Source organism: Athene cunicularia, assembly GCF_003259725.1.
Source record: "Athene cunicularia isolate RWA chromosome 10 unlocalized genomic scaffold, athCun1 chr10_part1, whole genome shotgun sequence".
In the NCBI taxonomy this organism is placed as follows: domain Eukaryota; kingdom Metazoa; phylum Chordata; class Aves; order Strigiformes; family Strigidae; genus Athene; species Athene cunicularia.
The window spans coordinates 2,650,232-2,665,795 of record NW_020799112.1 but is presented as its reverse complement, the minus strand read 5'-3'; the positions used below and the strand labels follow the sequence as shown (position 1 = coordinate 2,665,795).

Below are 15,564 nucleotides of genomic sequence, written 5' to 3'. Positions count from 1 at the left end.
GGCACAAGCTTTCTGCCATAGCTAAAATTAGCTCCCACAGAGCCTCTCCTGCCATCCCTTAAGTCACTGGTACAACATGTTCTGCCACCACAGGCTCTTCCCAAGCTCTCACTCAAAAAAACCCCAATGATGCATAGTACGTGCCTCGCAGCTCCGACTCCCTCGCACACACAAAGCAAGTAACCCCGCAGGTTTTGCAGCCACCACCTCCAGCTCTCTGCACTAAGGGCAAGGCTCGCTCCTCCTGCCTGCCAGAGCTGCCCTAAGTCCCTTGCGCTGCCCACCAGCCCAGCAACCCTGGCGTAACACCCATTCCTTCAGCTTTCAACCCCAACAGCAACATATTCCGAGGAACAGGGCTGGGAAAACCAGGGGGTGGGGTGTGGGTGTTTTTTGCTTGGTTTTTGTTTTGGTGGCCAAATTGAGAAGAGAAAGTAATTCAGGTTGACTGCAGGATTTTTTTTTCTTTGCCAAATTTTAAAACCCCAATAATAATCTGGGGCTGAATGAAACATTTTGTTTGGTCTGAAGTGAAGCTTTAATTTCGTTTGCAGGTGGCTTCCCCCCCACCACTAAAAAAAAAAAAAAACTAGAAAAAATTCAAAATGAAATGTCATCTCGGAACAGATGGCTGAAAGGTTTCATTTTGAAAATGTCAAAATGAAACTTTTCAGTGTTTCACTTTTTTTTTTTTCCCAGCCAAAACCACTTGCTAAATACAACCTGAATTCGTGAGCTGTTTCTGTTGACTGAAACCTGAATTATTCGGTGCATAAACTGTTCACTCAAAGCCTTTTTTTTGCAGGCCTGTGTATGCACCCCACGCTGTGCATCCTGCTGCAGCGGGGAGATGCACGTGGAGCAAACAGGAAAGCAAACCGTGCAGCACGTCCTCCTCCAGAGAAGTGGCACAGGAAAGGAAAGCAAGAGCCCAGGGACTTACCGTGGCAGCAGACCTCTGCAGTTTCGTTTCAAGTGCTGAAAGGGCTTCCTGTGCAGCGGAGGAAGAGGGGGGTGCTGCGGCCCCAGGCGGGAAGGACAGGGTGGTCCTGCCTGTCTCATGGGACCCAACACAGAGCAGCCGGGCACCTCGCTCAGCCCTGGACGTGCAGCCCTGCAAGACAGGAGGATGGGGAGAGCTTGAGAAGGTGCTGAAGGGAGAAACATCCCACTTGGGCAGAAAAGGAGGGAGGTGTTGGGGTCTGAGGCCAAGCAGTGTTAAGAGATTAGGGCAAGGTGGTGGCAGCGAGCAGCTCTGGAGCACTGGCTGGCTGGTGTCAGGTCTGTTCCCTGACTCCACTTTCTCCCCCATGCAATGGTTTTCATCTCCTTTTGCCCTGCTCTCAAGGTGAACTTGCCCATCTGCTTGCTAACACAGGGCTTTCCATCCCAGTTGGTCACACAAGAGATAAGGAGGCCTCCCGAAGTATCACACTAAGCTGAGGGACCTGCCCCACTGGAGAACACCTCCAAAAGGGGTTGTTCACTCCCTCCTGCCCATGGCCAACAATCATTGCATCTGGCTCACACCATGGCAGCACCGGTAGACAGTCAGAGGAAGGCTTGGCCCACCTGACCTCTCTTGCCCAAGGAGGGATGATGTTTATCCCAGAGCTGGGCAAAATCAGATCCCAGGGTGAGGTCTAACCACCAGCTGGGAACCAGCTCATGACTGATCAAATCTGACAGCAAACTCCCATGTCCTGAGGCCACAGGAGGATGGTCCTCGGTGCTAGTCCCTGCCACTGCCTTGTGCCAGGACCACAGCCAGCTCTCTCCCTGCACCCCAAGGCCTGTCCCCAGATGGGTGTCTAGGTGACACTGCAATGCTTGAGGGCAACAGGCCCGTTGAACCACAAGGCTCACACTTTCAGGAATCAGGAATCAGGTTTTGATTGCAAAGTTCACAGACAAGCAAAGTCTGGCAGCCCCAAATTCTGCCTTGAATTCAGAGCCTCACACAGGAAGGGAATGGAAATATTTTAAATTTGCTTTAAATTTTCTATTGCTCCCCAAAGAGCTGCAGGATTCCCAAGGTGCACAGGCAGTGTGCAGCAGAAAGAAGCTAAAGAGGCCAGGTTCAGGAGGGTGTTCTCAAAAGAAAACACCCCAAAACTTTAATCCAACCCAAAGTCATGGTTATAAAAATTTGGTTTATGTTCCACAAGAAGCCAGGTAAGGAAATCACATCCCACAAAATCCTATGAAAAAAAGAGCTGATGCCTAAACCCCAAATCCACAAGTCAGGTACAGAGTTCAGGTTAGAAACTTAGGTCCATTTTCTTTTCCCTTCTGCCTCTGGCTCAGTGGCACTGAGATACTGCAGGAGCATTACCCTTCCAGCATGAGCACGCACCACAAAATGCCAAGGCTGGTGTCAGAAAACCTGTTTTTGAGAGATCACTAGCCTGATTGCTAGATGAAAGAGGATTAGATGAAGCTTAGACTAAGCATCTCAACAGTATCAACCCATAAGATGATGCTCAGCCGTTGCTACTGCTAAGGTAGCAGAGACAGATTTATCTGCTAAGAGGAGAAATCTTACTTCAGAGAGCCCTCCTCGGCATGAAGAGGGGTATTTGCTGGGTCCTCAGTAGGAAGCTATGTGTCTGCAGGGGCAAGGCAGACCTGGCTGCCCGCAGGCAGGAGTCTGCTGGATGGAGTCACATGGAATAAGAGGCAGACTTGCTCCAAACTCAAACCTCCTCCCAAGTTCAGGGGGTGGCAATCGGAAATTAAGCCCATCTGTTCCTAAAACATTGTGTTAGCAGAGAGGTGAGGAGGCTGAAAGTCTGAGCTCTAAAAAAATCAAAAGCACTAGATAGACAGAGCCAGTGAGCTGTCCATCAGGGAAGGGATGCTGCATCTCAGGTTCATTACTGCAATGACTTTGGAGATCTCAGTCCAGACTGCAATTAAATCTCCTGAGCAAGGGAGCTGCAGGAGCACATTGGTCCCCTGCATTAGCCCATCCTGGTAAGGACAAGATGAGGCAGCTGGAGCTCCCCAAACATCACAGATGAGGTTTGCAGGCAAGGGAAGGGAAACTGAGGCAGGCCCCAGTGGTGCAAGGGGCTGGCAGGCAGGGAGTGCCACGCCAGCTCTGGAGCTACCACATCTAAACTCACCAGCAAGCCACACGGCTGCGGCAATCCCAGCCCTGGCAAATGTGCTTAGTCACGTGGAACGATGTTTCAGAAAAGAGTATTAAGTGATCAGTCAGCATTAAAAATGGCCAGTTTTGATGTGTTTAAAAGAAAATATCTCCCTTTTTCCTCCCTCTCTGAGCCCACTTTTCATTTTAAGAATCTCCTCTTTTTTTTTTCTACCCCCAATCCAAACTCTGCTGTCAAGCCCAAACACTCACTTTGCATTTCTGCCACATTCATTCAAATCAATCATTCAGAACCAAACCAAACCTTCACATTTTCCACTTCTCCCTTGAAGGAATGATGCTGAACCACTCAGCCAGCCTGGAAAACCATTTTTTTTCCCAGTTCCTGCTAAAAGCCAGGACAGCAGGGTGTTGGCTGAGAGCAGAAGCATGGGAAGTAGCAGCCAGGTGGGATTTGGAAGTGCTGCCTACAAAGCACCTCTTGGTGCCAGGACATTAAAAAAAGAGCAATTTTTACAAAGCCTTTATCCCCAAGACACACAAATAATGAGGGAGCAGAACAGGATCAGATATGGGGAGACAGGGAGATTTAGGAGCAGGTCCTGAGCACCACTCAGGTAATTACCTAGGGCCAGGCCAGCAAAGAAGTTGAGGTGGCTAGAAGGAGGAACATCCAACACCAGAACTGAGGCAGGAGTACCTGGTCCCTCATGTTTGCAAGGAGTAGAAACTCAGATTTAGTAAAGAGTATTTATGACTATTGAGGAAAAAAAGCCATGCCACAGGGAATAATGGGGCTTTCTTGTGGCTGGCAGCTGAACGGAATAAATCTATCCACTGGGCATAAATTGTTTAAGCAAAAAAAAATCCCTCTCAACTTGAATATTTTGCAAGAAAAATAGCAACAAAAAAAGGAAACAAAACTCTGAACCCTCATCATTTCTCTCCTCAAGGTCAGAGTTGTTATTCTCTTCTGTGAGGGAGAAAAAACACCTTTCACTAGTAAGTTTAGCCAAAAGAAATGAAACATTTGGGAAGTGAGAGCGTTACTGCCTGGACTGGCCTGCATGGCTAAATTAGACTAAATATCTCTATTTAACAGAGAGTTATCTTTCAAAAGCAAGTTGGAGGGAGGCTTGGTGATAGGGCAGAGGGCAGTCTGGTACAAGTGAGGAGCAGTAGGGTGCTTCAGTGACTGGCCTGGTGCCTGCTCGGGTGGGGCAGGGCCCCAGAGCCATGCAGGGAGCCCTGCTGCATCTCTGACCCCAGGGGCAGGATCTTGCTGCCATTCCCAGCCAGATCCTGCCCTCATCCCAAGCACGGAGGTGGCAGAGTCACCAGCCCCTCCTGCCATCTTCAGGAGCAGACCTGGATGTGCCACACAGCAGGGATGGGGCAGAGGCACCCAGAGGTAAGGGAGACATCAACAGCAGTCAAGGAGAGCAGCCTTGTGTCAGAGCAAAGGATCTAGAGCCTCTTCAGTTATTATGCAGAGGCTGTACTAAGGTTGCTGCTTTAGTGCACTGCAGGCACTAAATTAAGTGGACATTTACAACCCACAATGCAGAGAAGCAGCTGCTAAAGGTGGCCACGGTGAGTGACTTCACCTCTGGGTGAAAGGCTCCATGAAATCTCAGCCATGACGGACCAAGATTGTAAAACATGTCCTTCCTTTCACATACTGCCCTGCAGGGCAATGCCAGGACATCTCTAGGTACCTGGGGCAAATGGGGACCAGTAACAACCCACTCTGCTCAGTGCCAGACAGAGTCTCCAAGACCTGCACTGTTTGGAGGGGACACAAAGCCCACAGAATGCTGACATCTAGTCCAATTAGCAGAGCCCTAGTGTGACAAACTGCACCACCAACACCAGGACAGCACTGAGCTGGAGCAAACCCAAGGGATCTGCTCCCCAGAAATGAAGCTCCCCCAGATCACGCCTTGCCCAGGCTTTGCACAGCACAGGCTGGCAAGGCAGCTGTCTGGAGCATCAAGCAGTTCCTGGTGGCAAAACAGGCCCTGGTGCCTGCTCAGCCTTTTTCACTGCCCTTGATAGCCAAGCTGGCTGCAGATGCCAAAGAGGGTTCACACATGGTGGCTCCTCCTGAGAGCAGCCAGCACAGCTCCCTTCCTCCTCCCACACCCATGCCAAGCCCAGCTCACCAGGGATTTCCACCCAGCACTGCTCCTTCCTCCTCCTCCTTCCCCGGCAGGAACAGCCAAGTCTAGCACTGGCCAAAACCCAGCATGCCTGCACGGATGAGCCAGCCATGCCCTGTGCTTCGCCTCTTCCTCAGTCCTGTGGCAGTGCCCAGCTCATTTGCTGATGAGTGGCACCAGGACCTTTTCCTTGCAGGTGCAGGGATGTACCATGCTGTGCTCAGCTATGCAGAGAAGGAGGTGGCTCTTGGTGGGAGCTGGCATAGACCTATCCCAGCCCAAGGCACTGAGCCCAGAGGCAGTCACCTCCTGGAAGTGGCTAAGGGGAAGAGAAAGCAGAGGAAGACAAGGTGAGAGCAGAGATGAGGCGACACGCACATGAGATGAGGAGAAAGGGATTAACTCTGCTCCAGCCAACACAAAAGCAGGAGGGTGTACTGAGCAGGGATCTCAAGGTTGCAGCACACTGTGCCAACCAGCACACACATTGGACGTTGGCTTTCAGTAACTCAGCATGTTGGGTCACAAGTGCAACTGTGGAGGGGCTGCAGCTGGAAGGGGCATTTCTACCCAAGCAGAGGGAATGGCAGAGATGGGTGGGAGGACACCCTAAACAGGACTGCAGTGCTGCAGGGTGCTGGGCACCAGAGAGACTGGGCTACTCACTGGAAAGCACAAATGGCATCATGCTCACATCCCTGAAGCTTATAGATCCTTTTGAGAAAGTTAACTCCATGAGTTAACACCCAAACCCCTCCAAACCCAGGGTGTTTCCTGCTTGTAGGAATTTGCAGACACTGTAACCACCACCTGCAGTGTGAGACATTTGCTTGGAGGCACCATGGGTTAGATTTAAACACTCAGTCACTGGGACCAGCCCAGGGCAGTGTCCATGCTCCCTCAGACTGCTACACCCCATGCAGCTCTCTGGAGAGCAGGGTGCCAGCCACAACAGCCAGCCCTGTGGGAGCACCCTCACTCAAAGGATTGGTTCAGATGCCTCAGATAGGAAGAGATAGATGGCTGCTCCTCTGCAGCTTCACAAAGACCTCTCCTGCCTACCAGCAGAGCAGAGATCCTGCAGCTCCTGTGTCCTTGGGAACCACATGCTTGAGCTCACCCAGAGTTACTGCACTTGACAAAGGAATCAGCAGGGGATGATTTCTGGCTTCTGTTGCAGAGCAGGTCAGACCAGTGGGTCACGAATTGTCTTCTTTTGGCCTTTACATGTGCAACAGGTGGAATTCAGAGGTCTTGAACTCCTCTGAAAGATAAGACCTGAGCCTGGAGGTCTGCCCAGAGCAAGGGATCCTGCCATCTCAACCAAAGCCTGTGCAACAGGCCCCCACGTGAACATGTCACAGGGTGAGCATCCGATGAGCCACGGGAGAACTGAAGTCACAGCCAAGGCCAGTTACAGGAATAGAATTGGCTCAGAATGAACAAATGTAACTTTCCATCACTTTGCAACCAGCCATCCATCCTGCAGGCCAGCTGGCTGCCATGTCAGTACACCTCCCATCCATTTCAAGTGTCCTGATAAGACCGACACTTCACAAGACTAGCTCAAGAAGGTTTGGGAGAGTTATTATTTAAAGCCAGGTGGCTGGACTGGACCCAAATCTTAGGCAAGTGATTAAAATGATTGGCATTTTTTTGGAAAGAAAACTGCTGCACTGTACCTGCCATCCATCTTCAGAAAACTAACTGCACAATCACAAAACTGGACACACCTGTAAGGCTACACAAGCACTTGCAGACTGATGAAGCTCATCCTCACCCGCAGTCCTGGGACCAGCCACCCCTGCAGGCTCCAAAATGGGGTGCTTTGGCCAAGATGCTGCTCTTAAGCATCATATTACCACACCTGGGTAGCTCTCCCTGCAGGATCAGGGATGGGATACTCAGTCATGGGGATGAGTGTTGAATTGCTGGTCTGCATGCCTCATTACTTGGATAAATTTCACCCCATGGGTTATTTGATGAGTCTATTATGGCTGGGAACAGATTGTCACAAACTGCCTCTGCTTAGGATCCAGAATCAGGTCCTATCCAGGCCCCTCTGCTCCTATGGGACAAAGTAACACTGCCAGCCAAAACCAAGGTATCATTCTTCTTTGACTACATATGCTAAAAGTCAAGTTTCATTTCTTTCAGAGCAAAGGAAACTAAAGGCAGCAGCATTTCCAGGTGAGCAGAGCACAAGAGCAGCTACTGAATGACACCAACCAGATCCCAACCTCTCCCCAGGGCAGCTCCCACCTCCACCATCACCCCACCAGTGCTGTCCCCATGCTGGGACAGGGGCTGTTTTACCAGGCAGGGCAGGAGCAGGGGATGCAGCTCCTAGGCACACTGGGGTCTTGGGCCAGCTTTCCTGCATGCCAGGCTAGGACACCCCACTCTTCTGGGTTCAATGCCAAAACTCAAAACTCAGCTCTCAGTCCATTACAGATAAGGGAGTGAACATAAAGACAAAGCCTGTCTGTCCGAACCAGCACAGCCCCAACAGCCCACACCTACTTGCTTCAGTTTTGACCACACTGCCCCAAGGACTAGCAACTGAGGATTTAGACTGGGGATGTTTTATGGCCTCAAGGTTGTTTTGCACATCCTTGCCCCTGGAGAGTACAATACCCAGGAATCTCTGGAGAATCAAGGGAGGTCATTCATTTTTGTCCTATATGTAACCAGTCCGTGCCAACTGCTCAGCTGGGGCACCAGCATGGAAGCTGCCAAACTTGCTACACTGAGAAGTTGAACCGTGCTTAGATGGAGATCCCAAACAGGGTAAAATCTGCATTTAATATCTATTATCCTAACATCTCCCCATCTGTCCACTTCCCTGACATGCCTGTAATTGCAGTGTGCCAGGACTGCCTGATATCAATGGCACTAATTTCATCATTCCCAACTTATTTAGAGCAATTAGGAGGCAATGAGCACACGCTGGGGGCCAGGATGCACTTGAATAGCATCCAAGGGTTACCATAGTATCACAGGAGACCTTCAGATGGAATTATCTGTCTGCAAAAAAACTTAAATAAAAAGGAAGGCAATCCCCAAAGGGAGGATAAGGTTGTTCTTAGTCCTATAGGTCCCTTTTTAATTTGAAATCAGCTGACAAATATAAAGAGATGATATTCTTCATTTAATTAGTGAAGAGACAGAACCTCAGGTTGGAAGACAAAGATAGATGCTTTGGGCATCTGGCTAGAGAAATGATCAGGGAAGCAAGGCAGGGATTCCTGTGAGGTCGATTACCTAATCATACTTGAGGCAAGCAAGTTTTACCATTGACTTTTGGGAGCAGAGGTAAAAAACTGAGCCATTTTGGAAATCGTAGCCAGAAAGGCAAAGCAAAAAGCAAGCTGCTTCTGCCTAGTCATTTCTGCTGGATGGTAGGAGCACTACACAAAGCCAGTGCCACCAAGAAAGCTACCAAAAAACCCCCCAGCCAGCCTGCAGACTGGCTTACCAACGTCCCCATTTCATGCAAGGCAGGTAAGGTGCCAAAGGAGGGGACAGCTCCTCACTTCTGATTTAGCCACATGCCCACACTCCTCCCGCACAGGCTCTTTAAATGCCTGCCTGCGTGAGAAAAGCAATGGCCTATTTTTTTCTGAGCAGCTCATACTGCCTCCACCTTGGAGCACAGCACACACAGGTCTTATTTAGGATGCTTCAGACACATCCGGAGGGGTTTTGGGAACAGTCTGTGGAAAGAGAAGACTGAGTGGGCAACCTGAGTCACTTCATTGCTTACAGAAGTGTACACAAGCATCTTCCATTTGAGCAAAACTCAGCACAGCTCCCATTGACTCTGGGGACCAGAGGAAAGTGCATCTCCTCTACCATACTTCACTGATGCAGAATAACTGCACACCACCTTTCTCATCCAGGCTTACTGAAAGAGGGATCATCCCCTGCAGCCATGATCCAAACCTCTGATCCTGGCAATTCTTCCACAGCACAGGAGGAGCCACGAGCTGCTCTAATCTGCTCTGATGGGTGAGGGCTGTGGAGGAGATTAGCTTCCTCCCAAAGAGGAAAAAGCAGAGCAAGAGATGTGAGGGGAGAGGTGCGTGCACATGCATGTACATGCCCTGAAGAGATATTATTACAGCTGGCTGCAAAACTCAGCTCTGAACTCATTGCCAAAGAGCCTGACTCATGCAGACAAATCAACCCAGCACCATCCGCTGCACGTGGGAAAAGAAGAAGATAAGCACAGGAGTTGCAGGAGACACGAGTCCAGAGTCAAAGTAGACTCAGCCTTTACCTTGAGTCCTGCCCTCGAGGAAGTCACTTTAAGCTGTCAAACAAGGGCCTCTGTGCAAAAATCCCCATATGCTGGGGCTGAGTAGGATCACTATGAGGCAAGGACATGCCCTGCCACGGGGCCCTTGCATTACCTTCCCTCATTAACGCTGGAAAAGGTCCTGGTTTGTGCCCCAAAAGCACAAAGCCTCTGCTCATTTACCCAAGAGCACAGCACACAGACGTGCCCTGTACTATCCTTCCAATGAACCTCTATATCCTCATCTAGGACAGGGGGGCCACCATGGGCTCCCTTTGCTCTCCCAGTCTCACCTTTCTGTTAAGGCTGGTCACAACAGCTCCACACAGTGTCAATGCCAAGGTGCCTGCTGGGGGCTCAGATGCCCTGAGCCAGCTCAGAAAAAAAGCCCTAGTCATTACATCTGCAAAATGCTAATGGCTCCTGGTCACCGCACCACAATGACCAACAGCACTTTCACCTCTCTCCCTCAGGGCATTTATTTTCCTTGAGATAAAAGCCACAAAGTGGCACCCGGCACAGGTGATGTTATTTCACAGGACTTCAGATGCTGGGCATGTGGTTGCTGACAGCAACTTGCTGGGACAGCTGGGAGGGGGTTTCATGAGAATATATGGAAAGTGCCAAAATATGAACTGCTAATAAGATGTATTTTCAAATGTCACCAAGTTATGATCTATTGATCTCACACTAGAAGCTCGACTTTTTCTGTGGAATATTAATCTATGTCACACATTCTGAGAACTGCAGATTGAATGAGTACCTTTACACCAAAATTAAGCATTACAATTATTAACTGCTAGGGGCCCAAACTGGCATGGTGCTGAAGAGCCAAACCAGAATAAGAGCAGCTTAACAACCTGCTGGGAGCACCTGTGCACATGTAAGCTCAGGCACCTCAGTACAGCAGTGTGGGACAGGGGCACAAGGCTCACCACAGAGCAGGCTCTGCTGCCAGGGCAACACCCCTGCTCAGGAACAGCCCAGAAGAAACAGATTTTGGTGCAGCTAGGAATATGAGCTAAGTCCTACCCTGAATCAGGGGAATCCCAGGCATGAAAGTGTTTCCAACCCCATCCGGCACACAGCTAAGGCCTGACAGCCCCCCCCTCCCCACAAGCTGCTGGGGGGCTGAGACACATGGCCAGGGCAGGGTGCTGATGACACCTCCTAGACTGGCTAAAGCCCATACGAGCACATGCAATTCCTCATGGAGGTCATCCCAAACCCAAAAGCATCTGGTAGGAACTCTAGAAACAAGTTGTCTACCAGAAGGTTTTTGCAAAAGTTGAAAATGCTCCAATGGGACTTTGGCCAAATATTTTAGATCCCTTTTAAAAACAAAGCTAATCCATAGTCACTTCTAACGATCCCATTGACTGTTTTTCACTGAGTGCTAACAGAGACAAGTTGTCTCCTTTAGACCACTATATCATGGCTGAGAGCATCAAGAGGGGAAGATGATGGGCTTGGAGAGGAAGAACATCCTTCCTTTGCTCCACTTCAGCTGCTAATAGGCATGCCAGAGCTCTCTGAATAGCATTATATTAGTGCTGCATAAAAGCAATAAAACCCTAAAACACCACATTACATATTTACTGAACTACACGTCACACAAAAGACTGTCCCCGGGACACCACATGAAGACTTGAAATAGCAAAGCCAAGAGCTCTAAAAAGCACCAGGCTGGGCAGACGTCCACAGTGCCCACAGCCAGGGTTAGGGTGCATGCGAGAGCTGGGCATGAAGCATGGCTGTGGGGAGCGACGGGATAATCCAGCCATCGTATTTAACCAAGGCAAGTGGTATAAAACACTCGGTTTCCTCTGCCAGAAACTTGGGCAAGCCCCAACTGCTGGGCATAGAGTCTGCAGAGAAATCAGCATCCAGACAAGGAATGCAGCATCCAGGGTGAGACCTGCTGCTGTGCCAGTGCATAGCCCTGGATGCTGCCTGCCTGGCACTGGCCCACCATTTCCCCTTGCTCCTTTGTTTTCACTTCCAGCACTTAAAAAGTTTTCACTCCTAAGCTCAATGAATTGTCATTTCCAAATGCCTCTTGCCCACAGGAAAAGGAACTGCACAAAGTGCTGTTTGATATTTTCCAATAACTGTCAATGTGGCACAGGGCTGATACAGAGCCTTCAGCAGTAAATTGTTATGACTATTTTGGTGGCATGAAATAAGTGGATTTTAAAAGACCTTTTTCTCCCTCTGGTCCCAGCACCTGGCAGGCCTACAGCATGTTTCCATAGCTAGGCATATGGCAAGATCACTAGGCCTTGCTCTGCCACCACAAAGGGCCATCAAATGTACCTTGACTGGAGAGGCGAGATCCCCACCAGCCGGTGGCCTGTGGCAGAGGATGACTTGACAGATGTGCTGGGACAGAGGTGGAAAACTAGAAGGGGTCAGAGGCTGAAAGGGAGGACTCCCCCATGCATTAATGCTAGAGAAGTGGAGTCGGCTTGAGAACTTTTGGATGCATGTTTCCCCCCTGCCCACAGAAAGGACAGATGTGCTAAATCAGCACAGCTCTGCAGAAGAGCTTTGCCCCTTGTTGGCAAGCAGGAGAGGCTCAGCTCCTCCCTCAGAGCTGCCAGAGGGGCACAGAAAAGCCAGGGGCACATCTGACTCTAAATGCACCCAGCTGCTGGCAATCAGGGATGAGCCAGAGCCGCTTGCATCCAGCAGGACCAAGTGCAAGAGCAAGCAATCTCCAGGAGGTCTGTGACCTCTGCCTGACACTGCTGTGACACCAGGGCACAGATCCAGAGCATGACACTGAAACTACCTCAAGCAGGTACCTATCTGTCCAGCTCCCTGCTGTTGGGATCATGGCAGGAATCTTCTAGCAAAAGTCAGCAAACACCCCAACCAGAGAGGCATCTCTCCCTCCACAAAGATGAAAGCACAGCTCATTTTCTGAAGACCCCTTCTGAAGGAGGATTTCTCCAATACAGCTTCCAAAGGTGCAACCAATGTGCAAAATCACAGGGGTATTGGCATGCCCGCAAAGCTTACCACTGCCTCGAGGCGCAGCTGTGAGTTTTTGCCCCATGCTCTACAAAGAGCTGTGCAAACTGACCACAGCCAAGCTGCACCTGGGCACAAAACCAGAGGCTGGCAGTGAGAGGTGCAACGCCTGAGAAGTTTTGAGTTATTGTGTCACACTGAACAGCTCTGACCTTTTCAATATTCTGTATTTTTATTGGCTGCCCATTTCCACTCAATCCCCACAGGCTCATTAGACAGCAAGCTGAGCCAAAGGCAGCTCCGGCAGCCAATGCCGCTGCACAACACTGAAAAGGTCAGAGACATTGAGGCTGAGTGAAACCACTCTCCAGAGGGTGGTTATAACAGGACAGAAACACTCCTCAGCCAATGCAGGCTGCAGACTAGGACCTGTTTCACAGGGACCCTCCCAAGGCAGAGCTTCTGCCACAGGGTCCCTGGAGTGGCAGGGAGCTGCACCACAGGCACACTTGCTCCCAACCAGACCAGAGAAGCTGCTCATGAAAGGGGCCTGGTACAGATCCTTGCAGTAAACACCCCACAGTGCAGGACAGCACAGGCTAGGGCTGTGCTCCTTCACCACCGAGCCCAGCACAGGGGGAGGCTGCAGAAGCAGTCACAACTGGTGTGACAGAAAGCCCCATGGCTCCTACACAGAGGCTGCCAGTGGGTAGAGGACCAAGAACGTTTCCCAGAGCCTCTGGCACACTGAGGTAAGGCAGGCAACTACCCAGGTGGATTACCACCCATCTTCATTAGATGTAAGAGGAGACTGTCTGGAGTCCAGGTGTCCCCTGAGGCGTTCAGAGGAGCAAAAGGAAAAATCAGCCCTACTAGCAGACTGCAAGGCAGGAAAACACAGCATGCCGCTGGGCAGGGACAGCACACAAACAGCACAGCTGCTTCACTCATAGCCTTTCGATCAACCACAGTCCAGCCTAGCCATCTTACATGAAATAAAAGTATAACATCCCTTCCCTAAAGGCCTAGCACCCCCTCTGTCTGCTCCAGAGAGGTGACAGACAAAGCTGAGCCCCAGGAGCTACCCTTCCTCCCAGACACAGGCTCCAGTCCCAGGAGGGCCCCATGAGCCCTGCCCTCAGCAAGGCTGCAAATCCTGAGCAGGACTATGGGTGGATAACACACATAAACCCAGCCTGGCTCTCCATACCGCTTCTCAGTACACCCAGAGTCACAAGTGCAATACCTTGAGAAAGCCCAACTCCAGAGATACACGCTGGGAGCCTCAACCAGGGAGCTGCTAACCAGGAGGTGCCTGCCTTTCCAGAGCTCAGCTATCAGCCCTCTACTATGGGGTCAAACCAGAAATGTATCCCCTGAAGCACAAGGGTGCAGCAAAGGGCTGGCTGCTCTTTGGGAGAAGGGGAGTCAGGAGCTGTGGATACCACCCCTAAGGAGGCATGGGCCCATAGCTCCTAACACCGCTGGCAGAGACAGGTGCTGCAGCCAGGTCCATCAACAGCCACAAACCAGGTCCAGATATGCCATAAGCAGCTCAAGCTAGAGCAAAAAAATAAAGACACTCCACCCATGCTGAAACTTAAGAGAGGGAGGGGGCCAGCACAGAGCTTAAATATGGGTCCCAGAGCAGTAGTTGGAGAGGGTCAGGTGAGGCTTCAGGGGGGGCTGCTTAGGGCAATTAAGGCCTTTAAGCTATTAGCTTGCCTCACAGCAGCTGGGCTCTCATTCTCCATACAGCAGAAGACAGCTGTATTTTAGCAGCAGAGCCAGACAAGGTGATGGAGCAGTTTGTGTGCTGGGGGTGCCCTGTGTGCCCCTGAGGAAGAGCTGCCCATGCTGGGGGCTGCTGCATGGGCTGTGCTGCCTCTGGGCAGCCCTGAGCTGTGGGAGGACAGCTGCCTTGGTCCCTGGACTGGTTTTTGGTGCTATTTCCCAGTATAACCATTAGCACAAACAGTGCTGAGAGGCTGTGGGAGGAAGGAGGGCTGTGGGGGCTGCCCTGTGCTGTTTCTGGCCAGTTCCGCCGGGGCCCCGCTGGCCCTTGCCTGGCTGAGGCCTGCGCGCTCACACACCCGCAGCGGGAGGGCAGCGTGGCAGCCCCCTGTGTCCAGCCCCTGACTTTGTATTTGTTCATAAATGTTCAAAACCAGGGCAAATATGTGGCAAGTGCGTTCTCTATCAACATGCAATGCCAGAGTGAGCGCTGCCAGGGCTACCAGAGGCAGACATGTTGGCAATGGGTAAATAGCACTCAATGAGCTTCTCCTTTGTCAGCAAAAACACACCCCAAAAAAAATCCTAGAGGTAGAAAAAATACAGGCCAGAAAAAAAGAAGCAACAGCCAGAAAAGCCACAGGGGAAAGCAAGGGAGGAAGGGGCAGTAGCCAGCGTGGTGGAGCCCCTCGGAATGAACACCAAGGGTTAAAAACTGCAACAACTCCTTTCCAAGAGATGGAAAATATCACAGCTCTGGCAACACGTACTCAGATTTTTCTAAAATAATGTTAGAATTTTAGGGTGTTTTTTTTTAAAAAAATGGATCTGGGCAAAGGAGTGCATTGACATTAGTGACAGATGGGATGGAAAAATTTTTGTTTGGAAAAAATATCTTCTTTTGAGTCACATGCATGCAGAAAGGAAAACAACTTAACCCCTCCAGTCCTCCGCCCCTCCAAGGGTGAGCTGTAACATGGCGGCAAAGAGCCGAATCCTGGCAGGCTGCGGGGATAGACCTCTGCCCTTCAGGTCAATAGAAGCCAAAGCTGCTGGAAGGTGCAGAGACAGGTTTTTGCCCTACAAAAAATCATTTTTCTTCTTCCCTGTAAGGCAGCAAAGACAAACTAGCATTCAGCCCTCCCTGTTAAACCCAGGTGGCCTTGCTCAGGAAAGGTTCTATCATCACTGCAACCCAGGCACCACGGGGCCATGGCAATGGCAGGTCCCAGGAGCCGCATCGTCACCTCCTTCTTGGCTCCACTTGGCCAAGCCCA

General features: G+C 50.7%; 1 protein-coding gene across 2 annotated transcripts in view; it reads right to left on the bottom strand.

The window, feature by feature from the left end:
* The window catches only part of LINGO1 (leucine rich repeat and Ig domain containing 1), a 148,539-nt gene that overhangs the window by 67,709 nt on the left and 65,266 nt on the right, over positions 1 to 15,564 (bottom strand). For both annotated transcript variants that reach the window (XM_026856291.1, XM_026856292.1), the window contains one exon: positions 944 to 1,114. The gene's annotated coding sequence lies outside the window, so the exon portion shown is untranslated. The remainder of the gene's footprint in view (positions 1 to 943; positions 1,115 to 15,564) is intronic.